Genomic DNA, 12,547 nt, shown 5'->3' with positions numbered 1-12,547 from the left:
GTAGCGCCCTTAAAATATATTCACTCCCTGTACCTCTGTCCAAAGATTCAGGAGCAGGTGGCTGAGGTCTGTCTGAAGAAAAGAGAGGGAAGAGGAAGTTGAGCGTGCCCGCTTCGCTTGGTCGGTTCTCTAGCGACGTTCGGTTCCCGCCGCATACTCAACCAGTGTCTCTGTCCAGGGTCCTGAGGGCGTCAGCAGCTCTGTCCGCGGTGCTGAATTAAGCCACGCACTCTTGGCTGCCCGCTCACAGCTTTGACAATGCCTTGGAGTTCCCACCTCCAAGTCCTTCCCAGAAAACCTGATTCTCCTCAACCCCCCAGTCCGGTAATACTGACACGCTTGAGACAAACGAAGAGACTTTTTTTTTTTTTTTGACAGTTTCATGTCTTTATTACATAAACATTATGATATATCTCATGGCAGTTGGTCTTCAGTTTGCTCCTTGCTTTCACAGAATGTCAAATATCTGTAGAAATTGTCTAAGAATGATTTATGAAACAAATACTCCCTTATCCCCACCAAAAAAAAAAAAGCCTCATTGGCTACATTTTCCAACCAGATTCCTAAGAAAAATAACAGGACTTGTTTATATTACAGTGTAATACATAAATTTCTTTCAAGATATAAAAAAGGACAGACTTCTAAAATACGAGTCTCCTTTCGTTTACAAAGTTCTATAAAAATACATTAAGTAGGTTCAAACATTTGTTGTTTGACTTATATTCCAGTTTACCAGAAACAAAAAATAGCAATTCATAAATATGCAAACTACATTAATCCTGAAGCAATATAATGTCAACATCATCATGAACACCTTGCAAAAGTAGCTCTCCCGGGTACGTAACAATCTTCCTTCATTTTGCAGCTTTGAGAGTTCCTACCAATGCTTCAAAGAGGTTGGCACATTTGTCATCTCGGAAGAGGACCCCAAATTTCACACTTAACTTTCCATCAGCATTTTTTGAACCCAAACGATGAATTTCCTCCACTAAGAGGTTAACTTCATGATCCACATTCATTGCTACCTCTCGGCCTCGGTTTCTTCTCCTGTGAAGAACGGGGTGCCGCCTTGGTCCGGACCCGGGTACCTTCTTCAATGCACCAGGGAGGAAGAGGCTGAGGAAGGAAGTGGCTGAAGCACGGAGAAAGATCCACGAAGAGACTTTTTGAACACTAAAGAGAGAGCATTTCCAATAGTATTAATACATGATTCCGTGAGAGCAGTGTGCGTAACTCAAGCTCGCCTTCAGAAAAATGAACAGACCTACTCATATGGCTGTAGAGGGTGAGGAAAGAGGATATAATTTTTTTGAGTCAAAGAATACCAGAATAGAATAGAGACTAATCTCTGTTTTCATATTATTTTCTTAATTACTAGCACTTCTTTTCATAGGTGCATAGGCGTTGGAGTCAGATTACCCATGTTAAATGTCAGCTCTACTATTAACATTTACAGCTCTGTGACCTGGGGCAACTTCCTTAACCTCTTTTGCCTCAGTTTCCTCCTCTGTCCAGTGGCAATAATGAGAATGCTTAACACTCAGAGATATTGTGAGAATGATGTTAGATAATGTATTAATAGATAAGCCTTTTAAAATATGCCTGAAAAAAAATAAATAAATAAAATATGCCTGACATATCACTTCTCAGTCTTTTGGCTAAGATCAAGTATAAAATAGTGCCTGACATATAGTTAGTTCTTAATAATGTAAATTATTACTATTAGTATAGCTATTGTGCACATGCTTGTCTCTATAATCTAGAACCTGCTGGATCATTTGCTCCCTGAGAAATGGCACCTTCATGTCCACAATCTTGCCCATCTTTTTTTTTTTTTGAGATGGGGTCTTGCTATGCTGCCCAGGCTGGAGTTCAGTGGCTATTCACGGGCGCGATCACACTACTGATCAGCACAGGAGTTTTGACCTGCTCCGTTTCCAATCTGGGCCGGTTCACCCCTCCCAGTTAGGCAACCTGGTGGTCCCCAGCTCCCGGGAGGTCACCATATTGATGCCGAATTTAGTGCGGACACCCGATCGGCATAGCGACCTTCATGTGATTTTTACTTCTGCATCTTCTCCCACATCTTTCTCAGTACCCAGGGCCCAGAGAAGCCACCCAAGAAAGTTTTCTGAATAGGATTTAATTGAAATGATGAACATTATAAAATAGTCATAATACTTATTCTCCTAGGCTGCCTCTTTCAAGTCTATTCCCAGAAGAACTCAAGAGGGGTTTAGGTCCTCATTAAGTTGCTTATGTGGGGGGATACTTTAGGAAGGGAACATGGCTCACAACATAATTGATTCCTCATCCTCAATGGGTTTTTCCATGTGTGAGATGGGGACTCCTGACCAAGCCTTCTTCCTCTCTTGGGTCCTCATCTCAGTGAAAACTTATTAGGTACCTACTATGATCCAATTTTTGTGCAAGTTCACGAGTTTAGTGGAGGAATCAGATAAATAATATACATTAAGTAGTATGATGATATACAAAAAAATGAAAGAAGAAACATTCTCTTCCAAGAAGTTATAGCTTAGTAAGGAAGACAATACCTGAAATATAGCTAAGTATTATAAGTTCCTTATGTACTGGTTTCTGAGAATAATAATATCTAAGTAAAAGGGGGGAAATGAGGTTCTTTAGACAAGACAAGGATGTCTAGTATCAACATGAAAAACATCTTCCCTAAGGCCGGGCGCGGTGGCTCACGCCTGTAATCCTAGCTCTCTGGGAGGCTGAGGCGGGCGGATTGCTCGAGGTCAGGAGTTCGAAACCAGCCTGAGCAAGAGTGAGACCCCGTCTCTACTATAAATAGAAAGAAATTAATTGGCCAACTAATATATATACAAAAAATTAGCCGGGCATGGTGGCGCATGCCTGTAGTCCCAGCTACTTGGGAGGCTGAGGCAGCAGGATTGCTTGAGCCAGGAGTTTGAGGCAACAAAGCGAGACTCTGTCTCAAAAAAAAAAAAAAAAAAAAAAAAAAAAAAAAACATCTTCCCTTTATGGTATTTTGCTAAGTTCCTTTTGTGCAGGAACTTCATAAAAGTTTAATAGCTGGGCTGGGCGCAGTGGCTCACGCCTGTAATCCTAGCACTCTGGGAGGCCGAGACGGGCGGATTACTCTAGGTCAGGAGTTCGAAACCAGCCTGAGCAAGAGCGAGACCCTGTCTCTACTATAAACAGAAAGAAATTAATTGGCCAACTAATATATATAGAAAAAATTAGCCGGGCATGGTGGCACATGCCTGTAGTCCCAGCTACTTGGGAGGCTGACGCAGTAGGATCACTTGAGCCCAGGAGTTTGAGGTTGCTGTGAGCTAGGCTGACGCCACGGCACTCACTCTAGCCTGGGCAACAAAGTGAGACTCTGTCTCAAAAAAAAAAGTTTAATAGCTGGAAGAGGTCTTAGTAATAATATTAAATGACAATTCATTCAACAATTACTAAATATTTTTTGAGAACCTCCTTTGTGACAGACATTTTTCTAAGGGTTTGGGATACATCAGTGAGGAATACAAACAAAAATTCTTATATTCGTGGAGCTTACATTCTATTCTGGTAGACAATAATAACAGCATTATTTATCAAGAATACAAGCTCTTTTCTTATTTCATTCGAGCCTGTCAATAACCCTGAAGAATAGGGATTAAACTCCCACTTCACGGGAGAGGAAACTGAACTTTAATGAATCAATATAGCTTGCCTAATATTGTTCAGCTAATACATGGCAGAGGCAGATTTGAACACACACCTGTTTGACTCCAAAACCCACATTACTCCCCCAGTTCTAGAATGTTGTTATCATGACTGGTCCTGTCACTATTTTACCAATGAGGAAAAAGATATAGGCAGGCAAAAAGGCTGTGGAGGGAGACTGTATATTCAATGTAATTAATATAGGACCCAAACTTGTGATTTCTTGTCCCTAGGCCATTCTAGCCTGTCATTTCTATTGATCAACCTTCCCATAACTCCTTGGCTTTCTACATCAAAGAGTTGGCCAGAGCCAAAGAAAGCCTTTTCCTGGGTAATCAGCCAAACCCAGCTCCCATTTCTGCTGTATTTTGAGTCTCTGTGGTGGAGTCCAGGATGGTGTTACAGGTATAAAATCCTGCACATCTGTAATGCCAATGATGGTATGTATTTGAGAAAAGTATTTCCCACAATGTGTCCCCCAGGATAGTGTCATGGGATAATTAATATGTATTGCGATTTTTAAAAATGTTTTTATAGTGAAGTCATTTGTAAAATGATATGTTAACTATGTTTCCTATGCAGGGATTTTTAAAGTGTGTTAATATGCTGTATGATTCATCAGGAAGGGAATATGCTGTGTGCAGTGCTTCTGTTTATTCATTCACTCACACATCTGACAAATATTTATTGAACATCTATATATATTAGGCAGGACTGTTTGAAGCACTAGAGATATATTGGTGAACAATACTGATAAAATTCCTGCCTCATAGAGCTTATATTCTAGAGGAGAGAGAGAGACAATAAAAAATTAAGTCAAATGTATCTTATATATAGTTCCAGCCTGTTAATTTGCTCTGTGATCTCAAGCAAAGTACCCAGTTTTACCCTTTAAGCGTAAAATGAGAGAATTGTATTAGTTGTTAGACAAATGTTTTTTTCAGCTGTGACATTCTAAAGTGATATGATGTGTGTGTGTGTGAGGATGCGGGAGATCTCTTTCCTAATTCACGGAGAAACAATCTGCTTTGGACCCATGCTGTCATCCTCATCCCATTCTAGGGACTAGGGCTTCCTGTATCCAGCATGATTCTGTGTCTCTCACCTCTTGGGCCTGTTGAATTGGCAGGAGGATGAGCCGAGGGAGTCCCTTCCTTCTTTCAGCCTGCTCCCCATGCCGGCCCTGCTTCACAGAGCAAGATGCCAGGCACTTGCTTTCACCAATAATGGCTTCATTAGATTGAAAGGAGACCAGAGTGACCTCAGTGAAATAGACTTCCTGACCCCAGCTGACCTCCGACCCTCACCCTGACAGCCTCTAAATCTTTTCCTTCTGACACATCCCCCACAAGGTATAGGCAGGAAGAGAAAATGATGAGCCTGCTATAGCCTGCTGTCCTGTGACTGCAGCTCTCCAGGTGTCCGTTCGCAGGGAAGCTCACCATACCCAACTGCAATGTCCCTCATGGCCACTGATCCTCTCAGTGATCCTCACCGCGACTCTAGTCTGGTTTGTGCATCACAATCCATCCAGCTGTCATTCACCTGGTGTCCATTTGTTTGTATCCAGTGGTTGTCATGTACCACAGAGGCAGAAGGCAGGATGTCTAACCAAATGCTGTCATTTCCCAACACTACCTCAGTCTAGGCCTTTCACCTACTCTCCTCTGACTCTCCAGTTACTGTTTATTGTGTGCTGATTGAACACCAGGCATGGTGCCTGGTGTTTTGTGTATATTTTCTCTTTCAGTCCTCAACCATCCTAATAAGATCCGCATTTTGCTGGAGAGGAAACTGAGACTTACTGGTGTTGAGTAACTTGTACCAATTCATAGATCACAGGGGTAGATCCCAGGTCTTGCTCACTCTGATATTCCTCTTCTTCTTTACTTAAAAAAATACTGTAGTTAAAGTAATTAATGCATATGGTTAAAAAAATCAATCAATATTGAAAGAATCATTCAATAATTCTGGCCACTAGCCACTCTACCCTCGCTACTCCCTTGAGACAACCACTCTTTGTGCCATTTCTTCTGGAGGATATTTCCATTTCCCTAAATAATATGCATGTATGTCTATTCCTTGATATATTGATTTTAGATCTGATCTATTGATCTTCTGCTATGGTAGTGAGGACTTACCTCTCTTTCAGGGGCCACCTCCTCTGTCACCTTCCTCTCAGTATAGTAAAATCATCATTTTCAACTAAATTGCTAGCCAGTGTTTATATTGTCATGATTATGGAAATGTTCACTCCATTGCCAAGTAGAACACTAGGTTAAAATTTCTTTTCTTTCTTTCTTTTTTTGGTGACAAGGTATTGCTATGTTGCCTAAGCTGGACTCAAACTCCTGGGCTCAAGCAATCCTCCCACCTTAGCCTCCTGAATAGCTGGGACTAAAGGAAAAATTCCTTTCTTACACTGCTTTTCATTTTCTCTGGACTCTCTAACTGCCTTTCCCCCTTTCCTGAACTATTTATCATTGAAATAGCCTGAGTTATTTTCAAAGCCTCCATCATATTATTCTTTTCGTTAAGCCCTTCCCCCAGGGCCCCAGCCTCTTTCCTGAGACCCCCCCCAATTCTGGTTGTTCCCTGGGCTTGCCTCCCAGAGGTCATCTGGGGGCTCCCTCTCACTTCTTTCCAGGTTAGAGCCAATGTATCCTGGACCCTACATCAACAACTTTCTTGGTTCACACTTGAGGAGCACATCTTCAAAGAACTGCCCAAGGAAGGGTGAACAGGAGTGAAATTTTCTGGACCGTACAAGTCTGAGTATGTCACTATTGTATCCTTACTTTTCAATGGTTTCAAATCCACACTCTTTTTCACTCTGCTCTGAAAATCCTTCCTTCCCAAAGCAAGAAAGACACTCAACTTGCTTTGAGGACACTGAGGTCAGAGATGTTTTTTCTGTATTCTGAGGTTTTGAACACAGAGTTATCAGTGGAATAACAATGATGATAGCTGAGAATTTTTGAAGACTCACCATGTGCCAGGTACTGTGTGAGTGCTTTACATAATGATCTGCTTTGGTCATCACGAGAAACTTATAAACTAGGCATGGTTATTAGTCCCATTTTGCAGATGAAGGTGGGGCACATAGGGGTTAAGTAGTTTCCTCACAGCCATAGAATAAGTGATCTTCAGGATTCAAACTCTGGCAGGTTGACTCTGGAATCAGCATTCAGAGTCAATAATCTACACTTATTCCATTAGATGAGGCTTAGGAGTTAATATCTTTAGGCCTTGCCTTTCTTCCACCCCATTTTGTAAATATGGAAGCAATATCTAAAATCCAAGTAACTTGTTCAAGGTCCCATAGCTAGTAAATAACAAGAACTAGAAAGCCAGGTCTCCAGCTTCCTGGTATATTGCTCTCGATCTGGGAATGTAGGTTCAAATTCACAATTCTCCCCTGTTTGATGGGGAGAAAGCTAGTGGAGAAGACAGATATATAACTAGACAAAGGCATCAAATTGTGGCTGGGACATATAATAGAGACATATATAATGTACTGTGGGAACAATGAAAGCTCATACATATTATATATTATGGAAAGCTTCACAGAGAAAGTGGTCTTGGGGTAGACCTTGCATAGGCTTTTTTTTTTTTTTTTTTTTTTTTTCACATTTCAGCCTGTGCTTTATTTGCATAGGCTTTTGAAAGCTGGGATGAGCAGGGCATTTCAGAGGAAAGGAACAGCACAAATGAAAGCAAGGAAGCTTAAAAGGGAACAGCTTGTTTGAGGAAAAGCCACAGAGTTTGGTTCCCATATTAGCAATTTCTCCATGTCCCTGGGGATACATACAGAGAGAGACCTGTAGTACATTCAATCGATCTTCAATGATACATTCATTCAACATTTTGTCAACAATAGAGATAGAATGGTATGGTGGCCGGGCGTGGTGGCTCACGCCTGTAATCCTAGCACTCTGGGAGGCTGAGGCGGGCGGATCGCTTGAGGTCAGGAGTTCGAAACCAGCTTGAGCAAGAGTGACACCCCGTCTCCACTAAAAATAGAAATTAATTGCCCAACTAAAATATATAGAAAAAAATTAGCCGGGCATGGTGACACATGCCTGTAGTCCCAGCTACTCGGGAGGCTGAGGCAGGAGGATCACTTGAGCCCAGGAGTTTGAGGTTGCTGTGAGCTAGGCTGACGCGACGGCACTGTAGCAAGGGCGACAGAGTGAGACTCTGTCTCAAAAAAAGAAAAAAAAAGAAAACAAACAAAGAAAGTTCTGGTTTCCAATCTCAGCTTTGCCACTAACTCATTGTGTGTCCTTGAGCAAATCTCTTTGTCTCTGGGCCTCAGTTTCCCATTTATCAAATAGGAGAGTGGATTTACGATCTCTAAGCTCTCTTGCTGCTCACCACATTTGTGATGTTTACAGATAAAAAAGGTGACTCCCTGCTTTAGAGTAAGGGTTGAAAATCACATCTGTTAACTTCTGCTGCGTGCCTGACACAGCCGCCTCCAACCACCACGTGAGGGAGGTGTTATTCTCTCCATTGAGCAGAAGAGAAAACTGAAGTTCAGGGTGTTTTTTTTTTTTGAGACAGAGTCTCACTTTGTTGCTCCGGCTAGAGTGAGTGCCGTGGCATCTGCCTAGCCCACAGCAACCTCAAACTCCTGGGCTCAAGTGGTCCTACTGCTTCAGCCTCCTGAGTAGCTGGGACTACAGGCATGCACCACCATGCCCGGCTAATTTTTATTTTTTAGTTGGCCAATTAATTTCTTTCTACTTTTAGTAGAGACAGGGTCTCGCTCTTACTCAGGCTGGTTTTGAACTCCTGACCTTGAGCGATCCACCCACCTCAGCCTCCCAAGAGCTAGGATTACAGGTGTGTGTTTGAATAACTTCCTCAAATCCCCCCAGCATGTAACAACAATAAAATATGAAGGGTCCCTAACTTACAATGGTTTCACCTACAACCCTGCAAATTTAGATGTTGCAAACGTGATATACATTCAGTAGAAACCCTACTTTGAGTCCCCACAGTACATTTTCAGTACAGTATTCAATAAATTACATGAGATATTCAGCACTTTATTACAAAATAGGCTTTTTGTGTTAGATGATTTTGCCCAACTATAGATTATTGGAAGTGTTCTGAGCATGTTAAGAGCTAACCTATATGAGTGCTTACCATGTGCCAGACACTGAACCAGGCCCTACATTAGCCCACGTAATCCCCCAACAACCTCCTGATGTGGGAATTATTGTGTCTCCGTTTTCAAAATGATCAGGTTCAGAGATTAAACAATTTGCTCCTGGTAACCCTTAGAGGAAGACCCATCCAGGTTGGCTCCATGCTGCAATTGTACTCCTAACCACCCAGCTACACTGCATCTCAGTGACAACATCTGAGGTAACACCAACTCCATACTAACCATCCTGGACACAAGGCCTCCCAATAATAGGAGTCTTACCCTCCCTCTTATTACCACTGGGTCCCTGTGGTTGAGCCATGGTGGGGGAAGGACAGCAGAAAGACAGATGCAAGAAGCTATCCAATCTCCCTTCCAGCCTTTCCTGAATGCAAGCAGCAACGTGAGGTTCTGAAAAGAAATGCCCTCACTCCACTCCTGTTCTATTAAATGAGGGGAACAGGCCGGGCGCGGTGGCTCACGCCTGTAATCCTAGCTCTCTGGGAGGCCGAGGCGGTTGGATTGCTCAAGGTCAGGAGTTCGAAACCAGCCTGAGCAAGAGCGAGACCCCCGTCTCTACTATAAATAGAAAGAAATTAATTGGCCAACTGATATATATATATAAAAATTAGCCGGGCATGGTGGCGCATGCCTGTAGTCCCAGCTACTCGGGAGGCTGAGACAGAAGGATCGCTTGAGCCCAGGAGTTTGAGGTTGCTGTGAGCTAGGCTGACGCCATGGCACTCACTCTAGCCTGGACAACAAAGCAAGACTCTGTCTCAAAAATAAATAAATAAATAAAAATAAATTAAAAAAATAAAAAATTAAATGAGGGGAACAGAGCAAAGAGAATGGACATTCCAAGATCCTTGATTCCAAGACTCTCAGAGCCAAAAGGGACCTTACAGATCAGCTAACCCCCTCCCATACCCCAGCTTGACATAAACCATTTTCCAGATCAGCTTGCAAACCTCCAGCTACAGAGAACTTACTGCTTCTGCATGCCTTGCCCACCCCCTGATAGTTGGGGTTGGTAGAAAGTTCTTTCTTCCATTGAGATGAATTTAATCTCTATATTCTTTTTATTATTATTATTATTATTAGAGTGCTGCTTTTGAACCATAGTTAATTTAATCTCTATATTCTTGACCCACTGGGGTCCTTAGGAAAAATCCTCTCCCTCCTTTGCAAAGACTCTGGGGTTGTGCTTTCTGTGCTAATCCCAGTCCTACCCCTTCCTGGTTGTGTGACTTTAGACAAGTTTTTTAGAGGCTCAATACCTACATTTTGGTTAATTTCCCAGTGTTCCTCTGGAAGTTAGCCCAAAGCCAGATTTACCCAGCTCGATCCTCAGTGATCCACAGGCCCTTTCTCTTGTCTACATACTACTTTGTATCATCCTTTTCCAACCACAGATTTTCCCATTCATTGTAGCACCAGACTCTGGAAAACAGGGCTGCTGGAAAAGGAGGGAGTCAAGGTGGGCATATGGTTTTCTCAGTTTTGCAGGTGAGAAACCTGAAGTACCATTTCCCTTACTTTCACTTTGCTAATCACTTTGCTATTCTTTCTTTGGGCTCTAATGTAGATGCACTCTGTCCATCCAGGGATCTCCTTGCCCCCCTCCCCTCCTCCCCGACACTCCTTCCCCATTTTTTATAGTACCCTGCACTCTTGTGACAGAGCATCTGCCCCACTCTGTTATATTTGCTTATTTATCTTTCTCTCCCACTGACCACTAGAGTGCAAACTGTATAAGCCAGGGATTCTGTCTGTCTGGTTCATTTTATCAGCACACAGCACAAAGCTTAACAGAGCATACTTGCTTATTAAATGTTTGTTGAATGAATAAACTCATGACTTGCCCAAAGCTCCACAGTTCATAAAGGGCAAAATTAGAATCCAGGTTTTATTTCCAAGTCCAAGAATTTCTTTTTGCCATCCCTTGAACCCAATCTAGTTCTTGCCCCTAACCCCAACTGTCAGTCCGATGTCCCCATTAATTCCTAAAAATCTTAGATTGTTTATCTGGAAGGGACCTTCGAGTTCCTCTGATTCAACCCCTTCATTTTATAGATAGAAAACTAAGATCCATAGAGGTTAAGTGATTTGCCCAAGGCCACACAGCAAATCGTGGCCTACCTTCCTGGCGCTTATTCCATGGGGTTCACCAATGAGTTCATCGACTCCCAGGGGTGAGGGTCATAGTAATTCCATCCAAGCTACTATTTTTATGCCGTCTGCTACCCAAAAGGCCAGACACCCAAGAGTCTATTCTGAGACATCGCACCAGGCAGAAATTTCAGGCAGGACAGGATGGAAGGGGTGTGTGTGTCTGTGTGTGTGTGTGTGTGTGTGTGTGTGTGTGTGTGTGTGTGTGTGTGTGATCACGGAGCGCTGAGGATACAGACATGAAAACCGGCTGCAGCACAGTCCCACTGTTGTGGGGTCCCTGGAGTCTCCCACCATGGCAACACCACTCCTCCTGCCCCTGAAGCTGACCTTCGGGGCCAGAGATCAATAACCTGGACTTTGGCTTCAGCACCCTTTAGCCCCTCAGTGACCACAGGCTGCCCAGAAGAGCTAGCAGGACTCAGGGTCATTAAGTAACTGTCACTCTTCCCCAGCCCCACTTGAGGGCTTGGCTGGGGAAGGGCCAGGGATGGGAACAGGTGTGGTCCCACACTCCCACCCTCCCCAGAGGAGGAATGACCTCCATCTCTCCTTGACCCACCCATGTCAACCTTTTTCCCTGGGTGGAGGGGGTTTCCTCTCTACTCCCTCCCCTGTCCTAAGCGCTGAGCCCGGACTCCCCTCACAGAACCCCCATGTTCCTCACTAACCCCACACATTTCTCTTAGTCCAATCTCCTCTTACAGGCCCCTCCTCTGACACTGCTCACATGGTACGTACTCTGGGAGTATTTTACTCTTTCTTTCAGTCAAGGCAGTAGCTGGGAATTTCTCATTCACCTTTTTCTAGTTATTCTTCTCACCAACTCTTCACCCCAAAAGAATTCCACAGTCCTGCCACACTTTTAGCAGGACCCTGTTTCAGAAACACACTCACCACCCCACCCCCACCCCCACCCAGCAAACTTCCCAAACTCCCTGCCCGCCCCACCATTCCTGGACCATATCCACCCCAGCGCCCCGGCCAATCACTTCTGATCGACTGTTCGGGAGGATGAAGAGAGGATCGATGGAGGACTCCAGGCCTATTCTTATTCAAAGCTGAAGGTCCAGGACTGAGGGATATTAATTGTGCGGAGGAGCAGAGGTGGTCTGCAGTGTAGGGGAGGATGGGCGTAGGAGTCAGACTACGGGGGTAGGGAAGAGAGCTTTGGTGTTGCTGATCGAGGTGGGAAGGCCAAAGTCAGGAGTCTGGGCCCGGGGAGGGGTCCCCGAGAGCCCCGCAGGAAGGGAATTTACCACGCAGTCATGCATCCCAGCTCAGAGGGGGTCCTGGGCCCCTGGTACTCTCGGCGTCCAGCAGGGGGCGCTCGTTCCCCACATGACCCCTCTTCTCATCCGCCATAACCACGTTCTTTTGTTCATTCATTCCTTGCAAGTATTGTTTGAGTGCCACTGTGTGCCAGGCACTGTGTGCTGGACGCTATGCCACAGACTGGAAAAATACAGGCATGAACAAGATAGACAAACAACGTTCCAGACCTCGTGGCACTAACAG

The 12,547-nt window shown here is 43.9% G+C and overlaps 1 pseudogene; it reads right to left on the bottom strand.

The window, feature by feature from the left end:
- Nucleotides 1-364: 364 nt before the first annotated feature.
- On the bottom strand, nt 365-5,581 carry LOC105863453 (costars family protein ABRACL pseudogene; annotated as a pseudogene).
- Between the last annotated feature and the right edge of the window lie 6,966 nt (nt 5,582-12,547).

This window comes from Microcebus murinus, chromosome 2 (genome assembly GCF_040939455.1).
Source record: "Microcebus murinus isolate Inina chromosome 2, M.murinus_Inina_mat1.0, whole genome shotgun sequence".
Taxonomy (NCBI): domain Eukaryota; kingdom Metazoa; phylum Chordata; class Mammalia; order Primates; family Cheirogaleidae; genus Microcebus; species Microcebus murinus.
The sequence above is the reverse complement of the archived record's forward strand: the minus strand, read 5'-3'. Positions and strand labels throughout refer to the sequence as shown.